General features: G+C 34.4%; 1 protein-coding gene across 1 annotated transcript in view; it reads right to left on the bottom strand.

Annotated features, from left to right (window-relative positions):
• LOC137924903 (probable ATP-dependent RNA helicase DHX35) overlaps nucleotides 1-18,284 on the bottom strand; it is a 52,376-nt gene that overhangs the window by 21,414 nt on the left and 12,678 nt on the right. The window lies entirely within an intron of this gene.

Raw genomic sequence — 18,284 nt, 5'->3', positions numbered from 1 at the left:
CAAACCCGCGACCTACAATAGTAAATCTCTCCGCTTTGCCACCACTGCTATATATAAAGAGTACTTTTTATACTTTCTGTATGTACATTTAAACACACATTAAAATTTCTTTATCAGATCACTATCTGTCTCTATCACTTGTTTTATTCAAGTTGAAAGAGAGCTATGAATATAATAATCTTTTATAACGTTGGCTTCTGGTTGAGTGGAAATAGAAATTGCATAGAACACACTTTGAGTGCTACGACGGAACTATGACTATGCAATAACGTCATTGTGGCAAACTTTGCGGGAGGCCTATGCCATGAAGTGGGCGTCTATAGGCTAAATACAAGAATAATGAAGCTAAATATATTTTAATTCTGGTGTAAACTTCCTGCAAATGTGACGAAAGTAACATGTTTATATGACTAATTTTATTACATGCAATACGGATAACAGCTGTTTAAATATTGACCGAAATTATGTCATAGGACAAACAGTATGTCTTATTTTCGAAAAATATGCCTTCCATATTTTGAATTTTAATGTAATTAGTAGATTGTGACATTTATAAAAAGATGTCTATTATTTTATCATGGTTATTGGTACACCTTATCAAAGAAATTAATGTTTCAGATGTAATAAATAAAAAGTTTTATTTTTTTTAAATTTCGTATATCCCTGCAAACTTTGTATTTCAGAAGTTATTGACCCGTCGCATTCCATAGAAAAATTAAATTAATGTAACAGTATTTTAGAGCGACGAGCGATTTTAGTACTTTATACAGGGTCATTAAAAATAGATGTAAAAACTTTGAAACTTACTAAGAAATCGCTAAACAATCAACTCTTTTAAGTTTTAAGGCCTCTAATCAATCGTCCTGTTTTAAAAATAATCTTATTTTTAAAACACTTTACTCTTCCATAGATTCGCTATCATGACTAACATCAAACCTTCTTTTTTATTGTCTACAAAACCACTTAATGGCCATTCAATTCTATTTCATTTTTGATTTTATTTGTTACGGATTGCTAAAAAATTAACAATATTACATAGATAATATCATAATGTTCATCAGCTCATTATTATCAAGCAGTCTGTCTATAAATTCAACAGTTGCTCTTTACAAATATAAAGAGCAACTGTTGAATTTCTCGCTGGTTCTTAAGTAAGAAAAGGAAATGTGACACACAAGTAATTTAACGGTGGCAGTTGTGTAATTCGCATTGTTTTCCGCATACGCATTTATCAGCGGGCTGGCGGGCGGTGCACTTTGTTGCATGACTACTACTGCATGTGCGGAAGTGGCTAAATATTGGTCCTTTTCTTACTTAGGATGGACTTCCGCAAAGTAACGCCTGATTTCATTAAATATCGCTGGTTCTTCTCAGCAGAACTGCCTTCCGAGCCGAAGATAGGTTCCAGTAAAGACAAAAACGCCGACATTTTGTATTGGTTAATGATTCGCAAGTATTTGTGATAGACGCCCAGTCGATAGACGCCCCCTACAAGACATTAATGTATAAGTAACAGGCTTTGCGCTCCTCACATCCACCGACATCCCATTATCGTGACATTTATACTTTTTAAACTATTTAAAAAAAAACATTGCATAGTACTACGTCATACTTAATTTAAATTTCGAACACGAGCGACATGACGAATGTGTGCGTCATCGCTTTAATAATGTAACTAAGGGCAAAACAGAGTTCATTGTCTCTAGCGATATTACGAAATTAATAAATGATTAATATGTAACGAAAGCTTTGAAAGGATGATCAAGTCAAAAGCACAGATGGAGAGGCTACTTGGAAAAGAATGAAGGACATCATGGCTTTTAAGACCAACTCCAAGTCGACCCCGGAACCAAAACGACATCGATTAAGCGATCTTCATCAGGAAAAGATGGCTGGTATGTATAGAGGAAGATCGAGTATCGGAAGGAAGATAAATTAGCAAAGAGCGGCAAAGAAAAGAACGAGATGGTAGAGGATTCTAAAGAAAACTAGAGTCAAAGGGTTGTAGCGTCATAAAAGAACAGGAAGAAGTAAAAAGAAGAAGCGAATATCCTACGACCTAGTCAACGAAGTATCTAAGAACAATATTTAGCATGGTTGCACAGACTTATTATGACTAGGGGCTACTCGGGCAAATCATGAGCTGATGGCGGGCCGGCCGCCAGAATTATAATATATATAATTAAATTTTTTTGGTTTTATTCTGGAATAGAATTCAATATTTTTCGAATGTACGAGAGTATTATTTTTGCTGTCGGCGGGCCACCAGCATTCGACCGGCGGGCCGCGGTCTGTGCATCCATGATTTATAGAATTTATATACAGCGTAGGTGCCAGAGGTATAACAGCAAAATATGCCTGCTAAATCAAACCATCAGCTTATTTCCGACACGGACTTCTAAACCTGTATTGGTTATATCATATCATTTGGTTAAGAAAGGAGAGAAACGTTACTGACTGTAGCTCGGAGAATTGCTCGTCGGAAGTGACAATGGGCGGGGTACATTACTGGCGCAACCAATGGCCGTTGGGGCCGAAAGGTTCACGAGTGGCGATCGCGATCTGGTAGACGCGAAGCAGATAGCGGGCCCCCTAGGTGGACTCACGACATGTATAAGGGTCGGTGGAAGTCCATGATTTCAGGCAGCGCAAGACCGGTGGTCATCGTGGCATATTTGAGGGGTGGCCTAGGCCTTACAGTGGGTATCTATCGGCTGACATTATGACAGTGATTCCCAAAGTGATCTAAATCGACCCCTAGGGGTCTATGACAACCTGCAAGGGGTCTACGTCAGCGAAAAAAAATTTGGGGGTCCATGAAATAAAAATGGGGGTCCACGATAGTGGATCTCAACACATACACTAATAGTACCTATTTACTTACATCATACTATCTTATAATATCAAAACATTTACATTATTCATAAGTACCTATGAAGTAAATAAAATATTATGTGTTTATAAAATTGTGTAAGTTGTAGGTTGTTGGTATTCGCTTTGTGGTCGCAATTCATTTTGAACTTGTAAACACCTGAGAGTCGCAGTCTCAGAGCTTCGCTACCTTGCACTGACTTGTTCAATTCGTCACTCTATAAATATGAATGTGGGACAAATACGTTCATTCGTTTCCTGAATCTTGAAAAGGAAAGTGCTAAGAAAATATTTAAAAAAATATAAACAGATAGTATATCACACAAATTATAGTGAGCCAGTGTTATTTTGTACAACTACAGTTAACTAACTAACATCACTACAGTTAGAAATTTGCAGGAAATCAATATCAGGTAAGTAGGGGGTCTACCCAACACGGAAAAACATGGCAAGGGGTCTACGACACAAAAAAGTTTGGGGAACTCTGCATTATGATAATGACGTATTAATATTGTTTTCTATATATATTGTACTATTTATTCATTTCAAATAGAGATTTAAAATAAATAAACGATATTTCAATCACCGTATTATTTGATGTATAAATCAAGTGGTTACAATCAGGAATTTTCTTATCTAATACGTACAATGACTAATATATATATTTAGATAAAATTAAATTCATAGCACATCATACTCATATGTTTTAACGGTATGTAAATATAGAAATGACTACACAGGCAACATCGCTCGAAGTCATCGTGACGATCTTCGGCGAAGGCTTTTCTTGCACTAAGCGTCTATCAGCTAACATGAATAATGAATAAAAAATGAATAAGTACGTAATAAAAAAAACAATATTAAGAACAACTTTAATCCTCAGAGTTGCTATTGGAATCAATTTCTAAATAAGAATAGAAAATGACACATTTTGTTTACCAACGTTTTTTTTTATCCAAATGTCTCAAGATGCTACTCGAACGGGATGTGGCGTGATTTTGGACCAATCAAAAAGCACTGTGCTGTTTTTTTATCCGCATATCTGTATTCGTCGTCTTAGCCGGAATGTATATTTAAATATCTTATTTGGATAAACAACATAAATGAAAATAAACCGCATAATATATTGCTAAGCTGTAAAACTAGAGAATGCCTCTAACAATTGCCACGCGGCGCAAAAGCGCTGCATTTTTTCTTTACAAAACCGAGACGTAGCGCTTTTGCGCTTTTAGTTTTAGTGCGTTATAACCACCCATAACATATTTAAATATAGTTTTTAACATATCACTGCTTGAAACCATGGTAAGGGAAAATTGTATTAAAATAATTATTAAAATTGATATTTATCCAAATGAGTGTTTTATTTGACAACATCAAGTATCTGTCCCGCAGTTTTATTTCGTTCTTGCAAGAATTGCTTGGTTAACACGTTCAGTGCCACTGCAATTTATGAAGTTTTTTCCATTCAGGCCGCGTAAGGCGTATACGACCCACACTTTAAAAATAAAGAAAGTCATTTAAGACGTATGCTTTATAATTTTCCAAAACTGCAAACCTATAATTAGCGGGATAAGTTATAAATTTTGTTATGCATTATGTACGCGCAAACGTGGTATGATTTTTTCTTATATATATATATATATATATAGATATATATATATATACACATATTACATGTTCATTCTACGTCGATAAGAAAATTCTTTATACGCACACTTGAATTATACATCAAATAATACGGTCAATAAAACTGTTTATTAATTTTAAATCTGTATTTAAAAAGAATAAGTTATAAGCCTCCCCCATAGATCGCTCTGATAACCAGAGTCTTGAGCTACCCGCATGCAGGGCCTTCCAGGCCTTAATTTTATTGTCAGTTCAACTAGGGGGCTACCCACACCGTGTCTAATGATTGGTTTGTCGTCGCCAATGAGAACCTTTCTATGCCAATGGCCGTCGGTTGCGCCGCCCGCCCGCCCACTGCCACTTAAAAACTGCCCACACATATTTTAGACTAATTATATAAACAATAAAATTTTAACTGCCAATTCTACATTATTTAATACCTCTCGAATATAAGTTGACACCTCCTATTGATTTACATCTAATATATAAAATTCTCGTGTCACAGTGTTCGAACTTGAACTCCTCTGAAACGGTTTGACTGATTTTTACCAAATTTAATATGCGTATTCAGTAGGTCTGAGAATCGGCTACTATCTATTTTCAATACCCCTAAGTGATAAAGGTTGTTCACACTTAATTTTTTTTTTAACGAAATTTTTTGTTTTATTATTTTTTTATGATACAGCATACAAGAATACATACAACCATAAATTTTCACCCCTCTACGATCAACCCTTATTTTTTATTTGTAAATTAAAATATCAATTTTTTTTGCACAACAACGTTTACGGGATCAGCTAGTATTTATATATTTTCCAATTCAAAGGCTGTCTGTAAAAGTTCTCGGAATGCAATGAGACCGCTAATTGTACTACTCTATTCTTATTGCAACGTTTCCATATTATGTTTGTAATATAGTTATAAATACAGCAAATCAGTTTCCTGAAATTAATGCGTAGAATAAGCAACACTTGCACATAGTTCTAAGAAGTAAATTTAAACGTGATTAGTTATAGGTGTAAAAGCTATAAATGTATAGCACATTTATCAGCAAAAACCTTGAAAGCTTTTACATTTATTTCCAACCCTGTGTAAAGTGATCACTTATATGTTACATTATTTCTTTTCTTTTGAAATACGACAAGCCAGTAACTTCTTATAGTATTAATTATGCAGCGACAGAATGTAAACCATAATTATTTTTAATATGTAGAAATCAAAATTTTTGAAACACTTTTTTTTACTATAATATTATTACGTTATTATTATCTCTGAAACCGCTATTTTTAAAGCTTTTTGTCACTTTAAAGCTTCTAAACCTATAACAAATCAATATGTATTTTCTATAGTTATCTATATTACTTTAAAAAAAATTAAATATTCTCCGTAGTGTCCGAAAAAAAAAATAGCCTAAAATGAACGCATTTTTAAATAGTTTTTTTTACACGCGTTTAGTTCGCAATTAGTGAAGTTTAAAAAATACCGACACATGCATATAAATACCAATCTTTGTTTGAAATACTACATTTGGCATTCGAAATTTAAACACAAAAACCGGTATACGCATCGAACATCGCGTGATATTGCGTCATGTCACGTGACTGGCCGTCTCGTGTGCCGAATTTATTATAAATACAGAACCACTAAACGGAATTAGAGGACAATGGACACAGCTTATATTTTGCACATTGTGGTTATACTACCGTTTTCTGCATGTGCAGGTCTCACTTCGGACCTCATTATCAAGCTATCGCTTAACAAGCTAAAGAGGTCTCTTTGGAGGAAACCTATGCCGTGCAGTGTACGTCTATCAGCTGACGTGATGATTTTGTAATTTAAAATACCTCGTTTGCACCGCTTTGTCATTAAGGCGTGTTACAATGTTTATTATGATCAATAAAGATTACACACCGAAAGATTACACACCGACAAAGAAATAATCAAAAACCAATTTATTCTCGATATCAGATATACATATTGAATCATCGATAGTGTAGTAGATTAAACCAATTAGTTCTGGTAGGGACGGACCACTCATTAATAATGTAAAACTTATTATTGTTTATCGTGGGGGAAATCCCTTCGCTAAAAATTCCTTACAATTAAAAATAATTTTCAAAACTGCGGTATATATCCTAACTGAAGTAAAACGAATGTGTTAAGTATTCCTAATAGCTGTTACTGACGAAATTAGAGGGTGGATTGATATATAACTAGCCTTTGATAGAAAAAACAAGCTTTTTGGATTTAAATCGATTTATTTCTCAACATAGTCCCCTTTTAGCTCGATACACTTAGTAAGACGATGTTCCAATTCAGTTTTAAGTAACGTCATCTATCAAAGGCTAGTTATATATCAATCCACCCTCGTATTATGAGGCTGTAGTCTCCGCGTCGTTAGCTATACCCTCGAAACCCTACTTGTGATGCCTGGTTGGCGCTAAACGTGTGACAACTTGGTGGTGGTAAGCACCCATCGAACGAAGCCATGTTGCCATGCGGTATGGTATTCCGGCATGAGGTCCGGTGCAGCCGTTTCAAGTGGATAAGTCAGAACAGAAGCCTTGTTTTAGGCAGACTTGTCGCAGACACAAAATATTGATGGCATTATAAGAGCAGCGGTATCCGAGGCACAGTTTTCTGCTGGCCAACCGCTGTAGTTGGAGGCCCAAGTGGTGTGCTAACCACGCAAAAAAGACTACCCCGTGATGAAATGAGCAATCTTGTTGTTTGGCGACTCAACTAGAGAATCCGATGGACATCTCTGAAAGGGCTCGAGATTCCCCGCGGTCTCCGGGTTAACTGATCAATGATACCGCCTCGTTGTGTATATGAAGTTAGCTCACAAAGCCTTGTTCCACTTCCTTACAATCATAGACCTCGCTTACCATCAGGCTAGACAGAGGTCAAATGCTTTGACTATAAAGAATAAAAATGATTAATCATCGTCATTTCAGTTGGACGTCCACATCTGAACATAGGCCTTACCGCTAGGAAGAGTTTTGCTTCCATCGTCTTTAAGCAAAAACTTTTTAACCAATGACATTTACGTTTTAGACTTACGGTATTCAAACTGAAACAAACCGACTATGTAAAGTATTCGTGATAGCTGTTCCACACGGAATGCTTCAACATCATTATTTCAGTCTCACGACGTCCGATTCTAAAAAAAGGCCTCCTCCATAGATTTGAAATAGGACCGATGGTGACCGGAAGTGGTAAGCATCCAACGTCTTCCGATGACCTTAACTTGGTTGTCAGTCCTCCTGGGTAGACAACATACCTCGCGCTTGCTGATCCGTGTCTTCACTCTAGAACTTTTTAACTCCGACTGTCATTGTCGCCTGCCTGCTGCCACTGCAAATCTGTTACCCTGATCATAACCTTCTCTATAGTTAGTTAAGCGACTGTGAAATTTCCAATGTGGTCCGAGGTTAGAGACCACGTTTTTTTTAGTCATAATTGGTAACAAAAATTCCATCGATTAAAGGGAGCCGACTTCACTCAAAACGCGACGTTCTATATATATAAAACGTCCTCTAAGGAACTGAATCATCGACTTATACGTCGCAATCCAACTATGCTAATTATATATGCTATATACATAACATGTCGCAATCGTAACCATGAAAATAGCTTAATAGTATGAAAGAAGAAAGTAAAATTAAAAAAAAAATATTTGAGCAAACAATCCCTATTCTACAGGCATAAAGAGATCCCCAAAAACGGCAACAAATAAAATCCTCACCGTGACGCTACTGCGCTGTTTAGTCAAAAATTCGGTTCTCATTTAAAAAAAAACCGTTAAAAGAGCGAATAAAAGTCGACCACTCGTCTACAACACTACTTTTATTCAAAATTCTATTTATAATCTGTATTTTCGTTTTTTTTTTTCACAACACACTTACCGGGAGTGACCTGAATCGTAGCGCGGCGAAACAACATTTACGAAACGGTGTTGCTATAACACAAACAATTTCCATAAATCGAAAATGTTTTTAGAAACTTTTGTCGTTTATTTTTCTTCTTTTGAAAAGATTATTGCATTCATGGTGATTTGCATAAAGTGTGACATGATATTTTGCGTGAACAACTCGTAAAATTTGTAATGTTTTTGCCATTTTTTTAATAACTACAGCATATATATACTATTTACATATTTATACATGTAAAACGTTCCGTTTCGCGAATTTAGTTTCATCCGTGACAGTATATATATATATATTGCGGAAGTCCATCCTAAGTTAGAAAAGGACCAATATATAGCTACTTCTGCCAATGGAAGGATGTTCAGCAACTTAGTCTTTGGGTAGTGCAAAGTACTGGGAACGACGTGAACATTATCTTCGTTTTAGATCATACACGCCCAACATAAGGCACAGGTCTCTCCCAAAGATATCTATAGAAGGATATACTATAATCGCCACACTTTGCAGGTGGGTTGGCGATCAGTGTAGTATTATAGTACACAGAGGACGCTGCTGCCAAATCTCTGGAAACTTATTTGTTTAGTAGCAATACTATATAATTAATTCATAGTTCGAAATATATGTAATACTGCATTCCAGGATAAAAGTATTATATGATGTAATCAGTTTTATATTAAGACTAATTATTTAAGAATTTTTCTAGATTCTAATCTGGCAACACTTTGCCGCACGCGTCGATTTGTGGCGTTTTAAAATTATTTATAAACAGCTTTTCTACTACGCAATTCATTGGTCTAATATTAGGCTGCGCACACACTGGTCGGTTTCACAATATAATATTAATTAACAATTAAGTAAAATAATTATAAATGTGGCGTGTCTGGATTGAAAATCAGCTCGTTTCTGGCACAGGTTTCTAAGGCATTTGGAAAGCCAGTGCATTTCTGTTTAGGAATGATAAACGCGTACTGGTCGGTAAATAAAAAGATATATATGTACACGATACTTATACCAAAATTACATTTTTAAAATTTTTATCTCTCTGTATGTCTGTTTGTTTTGGCTTATCTCTTAAATGAGCCGATTTTGATGTGACTTATACTGGCTGGTACCTGATGTAAAAAGGTGTAACTTGGCTACTATTGTTTTTAAAAAAATCTATAACGTAAAAACTAATTGGACGAAATATTTTTTTGTAATATTTAACGCAGACGAAGACGCTAGTGTTATTAAAAAATAAAGACAGACACAATAAATTGACGAACCCCTCATAGGTTTGGCTACACTCTTAAATAATAATATTCCACAGAATAACTTAAACCTTCCTTTTCGTAAATAATTATAATTATATTATTAAAAAAATCTCAATATAACATTGAACAGTTTTCAGTTGATCAAAATGTGTGGAACTTGGTTCGTTGACTCATTTGCGTGGTTAAAATAATTTCAAAGTGCTTGTAAACGCCTACTTAAATAAAGAATTTGAATATGAATTGACATTTGAATTCGAAATATAAAAATGGAATGGACTAAATCACCAGATTTCGTACGAAAAATAAATGTTAATGTAGATTTTTTTTATGTATCATTCGTGATATTACTACTAATTTTGCTTTACTTTCTATTTCGTCTTTCAGCCAATGGATACAATAATCGCGACGCTTGCTATGGGGATTGGCGATCGCAGTGTGGTGTTTGGTAGGCAAAGGAAGCTGCTGCCCATTCTCTGGAATCTTTGTTTATGAGCTATGACAATCCAACATAACTATAACACTTAGTGTAATTTATACACAAATTTGTATCTAGGTAATCGAACCCGCGACCAACAATCGTAAGTCTTAGTCCCCTACCGCTGGACTACAAGTTCTGTTTCTATTTGTAACTTAATATAAGTAAAGAATATAATTGGTTCCTAACTACGCATTATTTTGTACATGTATAATTACCTATCTATCTTACATATTAATAAATAAATGAAAAAATGTAGTTATTTTATATTCGTTTGAAAATCTTACAAGGTATATAGTTCTGTTGCGGAGGTATCGAAAGGGATATGCAAGATACCTACTAGCTTTAACCTCACGGTTTTGTTTGAGTAGTTTCTTTCTCATACTATCGTATTTTGGTTTAGTGCAATTCCAATAATTTTAGTGCTACGCACCAATAGTGTTCACCAATAATTTTCTAAAATGTTTACGCCCCTTATATACATAACATTTTCAATTCCCTCTCAGTAGGGCGTGGGTCCCTCGTTTGTAAACACTGTCTATTGTCTATGTCTATTGCCTTAACGTCCTGGGGTAGAACTGAAGTTCCCTACGTGTTATCATGCTAGCCAAATTAGCTCCCTCCACTGCAACCCTCTGGACCTTAAGATATTAGAGGTCAAACGCAGCGCAGGACGTCCACCTAAAAGGTGGATAGATGACCAAGTTAAGGCCGCTAAAAATCGATTTTATTTGAAATATATATGACCGTGAGGATCACTCCGAATCAGCCACCAATATCTTGTTATAAAGGTTAAAAGAGGGCGTGGTCTTTGCATATGACATCACTCTCCCGCTCCAATACCGCAATGTTATAGTTCAAATGTGTGTCTTAACCCTTATTTGATGAGTCAAGCTTCGCACCATAACCGACGACAAGCACGTGTTACAATCGAGTGTTTATATTACGTGGCTATATACCAGTATGAGGTCAAAATTCCTATTTATATCACTCCATACTGTCATAAATATCGGCCAGCCGCGTGTTAATCATTACCTTATTGAATTACTTATAGAAGAGATATTTAAAATTCGAACGCTAGGATTTTATTAATAATTAGAATATATTTTCATTTTAAAGAAATTAATTCGCCATTTTAACCTACAAAGTGAATAAACTTGTTAGGGTAATCGGAAGACAGTAGATGCCGCTTTTAACAGATGCCATTACAAATTTTTGAAGCAGGCCTATGTCCAGCAGTCGGCGTGTATTTCTAATTTCATGTCATCAATTTTTTTTAATAACCTTAAAATGTCTTTCCATCTTATCATATTTAAAACGAGGACTTTAATTTCTTTAATAATTTTCGATTTTAATTTTCTCCTCTTCTATCCTTCTCTTTTCATCCCAATCTTTTGAACCTTTCTTGCACCGAACTCACAAGTGGGCGACAAAGTGAGTCGCCCAGTGTTCCTGAGGCTCTCCAAGACACTTTTTCACGTAATCAGAGTCGGATAAGATCCCACAGTCATGAAGAAAAATTTACTGTGATAATATTGTATAAAATACGAAGTCAAATTAAATAAATAGATAATGTGTTTACAAATAAAAAGTAAAATAAAGACACGAGTAATTAATAACTGGGCTATTATATAACGCGATTTTCAAATATAAAAAGCTGTTATACCTTAGAAATTATGGTGTGGAAGGAATGGAGATATCTATAAGATGTGTAGAAAATGTAAGGAACGTCAGAAAATATGAAGCAAGAGGATAAAAAATAGAAGATACATTTAATGGAATCAGGCGTTATCTTGCGGAAGTCCATCCTAAGAAAAGGAGCAATATTCCGCCACTTCCACATGCAGTGGTTGGTAGTCGTGCAACAAAGTGCACCGCCCGCAGCCCGCTGATTAATGCGTATGCAGCAAACAATGCGAATTACACAACTGCCACCGTTAAATCACTCAACACGTGTATCACCCCTCTACGGGGCATCTTCAGGAGTTATGTTACACCGATTAGTGCTCTGTGTTTGGATCACTGCATGTGCGGAAATGGCTAAATATTGGTCCTTTTCTTACAGAAGAAGATATTGTAAGAGTGGGAGAAAATGAAATAAAAATTTCAACCTGAAAAAAATATTAAACTTCTGTAAACCAAGCCCCTATTACACATGAAGGGGTGAACGAAAGGTGCCAAAAAGCGGGGGCCATATAAAAAACCTTCTTTGCAACACCCCCCATCCTTCGCCACAATTCTTCCACAAGTACGTTTGATTTATTTTAAATCTATTGCAAGTCTGTTCATCTCGTTGGTGGATGTCTTCGCTTGATGATCTGTGGTCTTCACTCCAGAACCTTCAAACATGCTGCCACTTGAACTTGCCAAACCGCTAGGCTGTCGTTTATCATAATTCATATACCACTTTAATAACGCATTACATCTGCAAAGTAATCACACTGAAGTATGTTTCATAAATAATTTTTATTTTCTCTATCAGACAGATTTCAATAAAAACAAAGAAAAAATGACACTTTCGGATGGAAACGATCAGCCTCGGATTTTATTACGAACAAACATCGTGACATTAATTTCTTATATATAGATATGTACTGCCAGGGTGACAATAAGTTTAGTCTCGAATACACGGATAAATTTTTTCTCCATAATTTGCTGAAGTTTTCTTCTTTGTTTATTAAAATGTGCCTGATAATAAAATTATGGGAGCGTTTATTAAAATAGGGGAAAATTATTTTCCCAAATAACTAATCCGTCTCGCCTGATGCTAAGCGAGTTCTACAATGCTACATGCTTGCCTAGAAGATACCTATTCACTCTAGAATTGAAGACTCCTAAGTTATTATTGGCTGGAAATAATGATGCCCGTAGGTTTGTGTAGGTGAAAAGTATTTCAACCATATACGGATGTCGTGAGCACTTCCGTCTATTACTATTTAATATATATTTATATATATTTACTGCACACAATTATTGCAGTAATTCAACAAATAAAAGTATACACACAACAACAACAACAAATAAACAAAAAACTGTAGTAATAACAAATAGACGCATACACATGTAAAAATTTTCTTAAATATTCCGAAAAGAATGGTATGTATATGTGTGCGAATGTTTCCGTCTAAACCTAAACCAATAAATCTAAACCAATGTTTCCGAACGTCTGACCCACGCCCCATAAAGGGGTAATTTGATTTTTTAAGAGGGCCAATTCGAAAATGGAATCAATATGAGTTTAAACCTTCCGCTCCGGGCCATTTAAATGCAATGCCAGATGTCAAGTTTAAGGTTAAAAGGAAATTCTGAAATAAATATTAATGTATACAAAATAAATTTGAAATGCTGCGAGTAAGAATTTTTAAAAAGCTAATGTGGGGCATGGCATAAAAAAAGGTTGGGAAACACTGCTCTAAACAATAAACACTGAACCCTATGATCAAGAACACGCGTGACCTTGAATTTATTAATAATTTTTTGTGTACGGTTCTCGGAAATTCTAACCAATTACTATCTCGAACTTACTAGAACCCCCGGTGAGGATGGTGGACAATTGACAGTGTTAAGGTCTTCGAAACACACTAGTGGCTGGCCGCTTCAAACTGGTCTTTACAGAAATCTATGGCGAAGGCAATCTAGCAAAACACATCCTAGTGAATAACACAGCTAAGGTTATGAAAAAAAAACAATAAAAATCATTGACCTTAGCGGTAAGACGTAGCGATCAGAGATAAAACAGTACATTACGAAGCACCTCTACAAAGTTGGAAGCCGATTGGTTCACTGGATCATGAGTTTTGTGTGCATCTATATATATAGAAATTCAGTTCCATCAAAACTACAATTGGCATCACGCCAGTTTGGAAACGTATCGTTAAATTTCTAGAAATGTATCCAATTCAACATCGAAACTTTTTAAAACTAACCGCCTCTGCAGACTCTCGAAAGATATTGCAGCAATCAAATTAAAAAAAAAATTATCTTCTTCGTTCAAGATTCCCACTGCAAGCTATAGGCCTCCATCAAAGCCTCTCTACGCTTGGCAGGCGGGTTGGCGATCACAATGTGGTATTATGGTACGCAGTAGAATCTGCTGCCCATACTTACAGCTTTGGTTAAAATTAACACAGGCAAAATATTATAACATGAACGCTTAGCAACGTATTTAATGGAATCAGGCGTTACTTCGCGGAAGTCCATCCTAAGTAAGAAAAGGACCAATATTTAGCCACTTCCGCTTCCAATGTGCGGAAGTGGCTAAATATTGGTCCTTTTCTTGCTTAGCAACGTACTACATAACCCATACTATAACAATGCTTTTCATTAAAGAAGATTAAGAAACAAAATATGTATAAATTTAAAATGTAAGATATTAATTTTGGATATCTAATAGATTCACGCGTTACCTCGCGGAAGTCCATCCTAAGTAAGAAAGGGAATATGGCTACTTCCGCTATGCAGCAGTATGCAATGAAGTGCACCGCCCGCCAGCCCGCTGATAAATGCGCGTGCGGTGAACAATGGGAAACACAACAACCACCGTTAATTCACTAACACGTGTTTCACCCCTCCACGGGGCATCCTCAGGAGTAATGTTATACCGATCATTGCCAAACACCGAGTCTCGGTGTAATATATAATCTAAGTAATACGCATTGTTTGCTGCATAGCAGAAGTATCCATATATTAGTCCCTTTCTTAATTAATTTTGGATCTTATTGTCGTAATCAGTCCTTCGATGATCTTAGTTCGCTACCAAACATTGATGCGAGAATCCAATCACCATTTACATATTTATCAAAAAAACAACAACAGATGTTGTTAAAAAAAAATAAAAAATTAACATAAATCAGCCATTCCTAAATCCAAATTTCAAAAAAGTTTGACTAGAAAAAAATGTTTTCTTTATTGCTGCAGGTTGCGCCTTTCTGGTACAGCCTTAATAAAAAATTCGCTGAGATACCTCCACAGGTCTCTATAACCTACTTTTCCGAATGCTTACGTTATTGTGAGACCCATCAACATGCATATCGTCTGCCCAAAAATATGAACGGATACAATTTCCGCCAATTCACCGAAGATCAACAATTCAACTCAGTCTAAATAGTGAACACCCACACCGAAATTTTTAAGTATAAAAGTTCTTTCCATATTAATCCAACACTTTAACTATAGATAAATATGAAATGAAATATTCGATTTCTTATTACATAACCTTAAGGCACGACCTTGTTTTCAAGTCGAACGTCACTGGACCAGAAAATTATGTATTCAAGACGATTACAAAAAATCATAAAAAATTGAGTCGTGACTTTGCCGGAAATTTATGCGGGTAGTTGTAAAAAAACATGGATCAAAATTAAAAAAAGTTAATATCCTCTTTTTTTAGATAACTGACACATACACCTACATTACTTTTATGTACATTTTTCATTTACAGTTGTCTTCATTATTACTACTCCTTTTAGTTTTAGCTGTACGTAATTTAAATAAAACTTTTACACATGCATTATATACACGCATTAGATTTATAGTTTACTGTGTTTTCTGTAATATCAATGTAAATATCGTTAAATAATACAAAAATTAACTGTGGAAATATATTATTTATATGATTTTTAAAATCAACAATTTAACATTGAATTTACAACAAAATATACAATTCATGATTAAATTCAGTTAAGTATACCAGGGATGAACAACCTTTTTAATCAAGAAGCCAATTTAAATTTTAAGTGTTTAGCACGCCGCACAAGTAATACTTATGTATAACCTATAAAACTATATTAATAATCAACATTAGAGTAATGAAATGTGTAAATTTAATAAAACCAGTATTTTTACATAAAATCGATACAAAACAATTGCGCAAACGTATCACATTCGTATTGGATGTTTGAACAAGTCGCTATGAGAGTAACTCGTAATTTTTTTTCGGTTTAGTATGTACTATTATTATAATTTATTTTATAACAGTATACTGATGAAAGAAAGTCGATTAAAAAAAATCGGAATGCACGGTGGACTGCATAAACAAGTTAAAAGTGCCGCAAGAGGCCCACGGGCCACGTGTTGTTCACCCCTGATGTACAAAATGGCAAAATTCGTATAGGATCATAGGTGATATTAATATTTATAACTTTAGATAAACATTATCTTACATATTCAATGACTTCACATATAATTATTAACAAACACACATATAACTTCGATTTTAAATCACAGACATTTTTCCCACATACACGGAAGGTATAAATTTTTCTTAGCTTCCAAATATCGGATCAATAATTCGTAACATATTAACGCATCTACACAAAAATCAGTCGACAATCTAACATTCTCACATAATATAGTCTTTTTCAAACCAATATCTACTATATGCAAGAAATAACTCACAAATAGAACAAAATAATTTATATATTTTTACATCTGAAAATAAAATATACCGCTTATAACAGTCTAAATTAGACAGCCGTCTTGAAGAGTGAATTACATTTGAAACTATACTTTGAATTGGCGATAAAATTAAAAGGTGCTGTAATTTATAACTTCATAAAATTTTCTCTTTGTAAATATAACCAATTTAGTTTTCCTGTGATAGTATTTTTAGCAACATAATATAGCTTACATTGATATTTTAAATTATTTATATAAATAGAAATTTATATAGAAGTTAAAGAGTCGAACGAATTCTGATCAAACTGGAGGCATTGGCATACGTATATGATAGACGCCCATTTCAAAGCATAGAATTCCCCCAATAATCGTTATAATTAACAGTCTTACGTCTTACGACGACCCATTCTACAAACAAGATCTATGATCTTAGTCCTTCTGCGGATCTCTATATTTATATGAGTAAACAATTATAGTAATTCAAAATATTCAAGCACATAATAGATATTGGTTTGACGATACATTGGCACATATACGGATTCATCTAATATCACAAATATTCGACAATAACAATATCGAGTTGGGCTTGCCCTTATCATCTATATGACAAATATTGGAACAAATGTTTTGTTAGCATTAATTATACAGGATGGATAGAATATCACACGAAACATGTATTCAATCTATACACACAGGCCGTTTATGTACTTGTCTTAAATTAAGTTTTGAACCACTATTTTTATACAGGGTGATCGATTATAAGGATCATCATTTAGGGCTTACATTTGTCGGCGAAACTTCGGCGATATATAACAAGGGTTCCGTGAAAACTACGTTTATATTTTCATTATTAATTTATAAAAATTTTATTCGAATAACGATTTAAGTGTAGTAAACAAAGGTGCATATAAGATCAGGGATTATTTCAAATGTGCATACGGTACCAGTCAATGATGAAAATATCGAAATATTGCAATTAAAACTGTTTTTACAAAGAAATTATTACGTTTACAAAGACAATATGTCTTTAAAAATTAAACAAAATACATTAATTTTTTTAAAAAGACCTGCATAACATAGTATTAAAGTTAGGTTAACCTTTGTTTATATTTCGTTGTCTTTATGTTCTATAACAGGTAAGACTAAATTGTTTGATAGTCGGAGCAGATAGATTGGCGATCGCAGTACCATAATAAGTACGCAGTATGGAGATCGCTGTATGGAACAGTAGCAATCCTACATATAATTAATACACAAAATGTGATTTATAAAGACTGTCACCACTGGGCTACCACTGCTATACAAATAATGTTTAACTTTAAGTTGGCCGAAAAAAAAATTAATAAATATATTTATTTTTGTTCTGATACTATCTTTTCTATTTCGGGAGAAATTTTATTGCCGAGTGTTATGTTTATAATGATCGTTTAAAATATTTTATTTCACTTAATATGACATTTGTTTAAATTTTGCGAATAATTATATATTTTCGGAAATTTAAACGACATTTTAAAATACGAATAATATTTTTTAAACGTAATGATATATAAATAAAAAGCAAATTTAGGTGGTACATTTAAAAATGCCACAAACAATACTTCATAGAACCGCATGTGGTTTGCGACCCGCGAGTTGGCAATAATTAAAATACTTAATATTCAAATATATTTTCTCTCGTAATCGTTGTCAGAACACTCAATATATTGTGGAAAATCAAATTGTCCCATAAATCAA

This window comes from Battus philenor, unplaced genomic scaffold, assembly GCF_028537555.1.
Source record: "Battus philenor isolate CCGP_79_NKW_IND1 unplaced genomic scaffold, ilBatPhil1.0.hap1 SCAF_25, whole genome shotgun sequence".
In the NCBI taxonomy this organism is placed as follows: domain Eukaryota; kingdom Metazoa; phylum Arthropoda; class Insecta; order Lepidoptera; family Papilionidae; genus Battus; species Battus philenor.
The sequence above is the reverse complement of the archived record's forward strand: the minus strand, read 5'-3'. Positions and strand labels throughout refer to the sequence as shown.